Source organism: Somniosus microcephalus, chromosome 14 (assembly GCF_052327205.1).
Source record: "Somniosus microcephalus isolate GS21.2 chromosome 14, FLI_Smic_1.0, whole genome shotgun sequence".
Classification (NCBI taxonomy): Eukaryota; Metazoa; Chordata; class Chondrichthyes; order Squaliformes; family Somniosidae; genus Somniosus; species Somniosus microcephalus.
Window position 1 is genome coordinate 77645524 of NC_141000.1, and position 2436 is coordinate 77647959.

General features: G+C 49.2%; 1 pseudogene; it reads right to left on the reverse strand.

Annotated features, from left to right (window-relative positions):
• Window positions 1-696: 696 nt before the first annotated feature.
• On the reverse strand, window positions 697-1828 carry LOC147107589 (uncharacterized; annotated as a pseudogene).
• Window positions 1829-2436: the final 608 nt, after the last annotated feature.

Here is a 2436-nt window from a genome sequence, read left to right on the forward strand (position 1 = left end):
GTAGGAGACAAGGGATACCCACTTCAAATTCAGCTCAAAGCACTTGTGAGGTACCCACTGAGGTGCAGGAGCATTACAACGAGAGCCACATGATCACCAGGTGTGTCATTGAGCAAGCCATCGGCATGCTGAAGATGCGCTTCAGGTGCCTAGATAGGTCTGGAGGCGACTTTCAGCACTTGTCAGCGAGGGTATCCAGAATCATAGTGATGTGCTGTGTCCTGCACAAATTGTACAGCAGAGAGGATTAGAGGTGGAGGGCGACTAAGGCGCTCATCAGGAATCTTCTGATGAGGAGAACGTTGAAGAGGAGGAGGAGAAGGAGGAGGAATATAAAGATGGGGGACCCATCGCCAGATCAGCCATGTACATTGCTGTCCGGGATGCCAAGTATACCCTCATAGCTAGAAGATTCAGTTAGTTATTCCGACTGGAACAAATAACAAATGAAAGCCACCACAACTAACGCCCCACCCTCCCTTTGCACAAAACAGTCCTTCAGCTATGCATCCACCCGCTGCACATCCACCCAATTGGTCCCATCATGTATGGACCTTCATCATGAAGCAAATGAAGGGGTGAGTTGGCACTCGGTACATAATAATGGGCAAGATGTGGATGTGGTGCTAATAAATTATAAAAATTGGAAACTTAACAACATAGCATTGTGTCACCCATGTGCATACCCCTGGTGAATTACAATTGCTTTAGCTTATGCATCCTATTGCTTCTACATGGCGCATCCAGTGTGGCTTCAGCAGAGGTAGAGGCAGGCTGCACAGATGCCTGCCCTGACTGCTGAGATGCTTTTGGCTTACGACTTCTGGGGTTCGGAGCCCCTGAGGGCCTCGCCAAAGAATGCTCCAGCTGTAGGGGCAGACTCGGTCATTGGAAGACGAGGCAGCATGTCGGGTACTGGCTAAGGAGGGGGCAACGGGTGAGAAGCGTGAACGCTTTGGGACATGGAAATGGAAGTGGAGATCCCACTTCCATGTCCTCTTTCGCCATTATCTCTTTCCTGACCCAGCGCCACATCACTGCTACCACTCTGCTGCAGACCAGCTTGATGGAGATCAGTGACGCGTTGTAAGGCCACAGATATGGTATCTGTCATCCTGTTTAAGGAGGCAGACATCTCCTGCATGGCTAGGGTCATGACCCGCATGGACTCATTTGAGAGACAGGCTTGAAACTCCATGGAAGTGGCCACTCTTTCCATAGCAGACATTCTCATAATTCCCTGCGCCATCAATCCACTACTGTTCGAATTGATCTCCTCCATCGTCTCCACTATTGTGGAAAGTGTGCGTGGCACGTCTGTCAGTACCCCGCAAAGTTTCTCCTGTACCGCTTTCCTTCTCCTTATCAACGATGGCCCCCGGGTTTCAACATCTGTGTCCAGCTGAGCAGAGTTTGGAGAAGATTGCAACCCCCGATGCGGACTCTCCACAGCTGTGGCTGACACCTGTGCCTGCTCGTGCTCACTTATGAATTGTGAAAACCCAACTAACTCTCTAACTGGACCCAACGAAGTGCACGTATTTGTGCTGGTGCCTGGCTGTACTTCCTGTGACGGTGCACCCTCAGAAGGAATGAGGTCCTCTGAGGAATCGTCTTCATACATCTCCAGCGACCCTTGCTCCACGCATGAAAGCCCTGGAAAACAAAAGAAAGGGATATGATTTAGTCATGACAAAGTAACAATCTTGACAATCACTATGCTCAGTCTTCTCATAGTTCTATCATTGATGAAATAAAGTCAGCATATGTGTGTCAGCGATATTTGTAATTCTGTCACCAGCTATCTGTGAGTTCCCTTACTCTCCATCTCCGATTGACATGGATGCAAATGTGCCACTTATCTCCATGGCACCCTCCTTTGCATCTGTAAGCTGCACAATTTTTGTTGGGCCACCTCCAGTCCTCTCCCTCTCCCTTATGGTTATCCTACAAGGGGCGAAAAAACAGACCTGTGAGTGACTGAAGGTCAAGCATTGACCCGATGGATGCAGTGCATTTGGTGAGGGTGACTATCAGACAGATGCATAACATTTCATAAGGATTGGGGTGTGTGGCAACAGTGGATACATAGGGAGTTGATAAAATGCATAGAAAGTGAAGGATGGTTGCTGTTGAAACTTAAGTGGGTCTGAGGAGTGATGTGATGGAGTACGCTTGGCAAGACAGAGTGAGGGGAGGTGGGTGGTTACACACCACAGGATGTAGGTGAATCAGCAAATGTACTCACTTTACCTGACCTGGTTAGGACATTAAACCGCTTCCTGCACTGCATCCAAGACTAGGGCACAATGCTCCTGCTGCTCACCTCCTCAGCCACTTCAAACCACACCTTCTTGGTGACAGTAGCAGGTTTTGTCCTCCCATTGTTGGGGAAAGGTATGTCCCTCCTGCTCCTGACTGCACCCAGCAGTAATT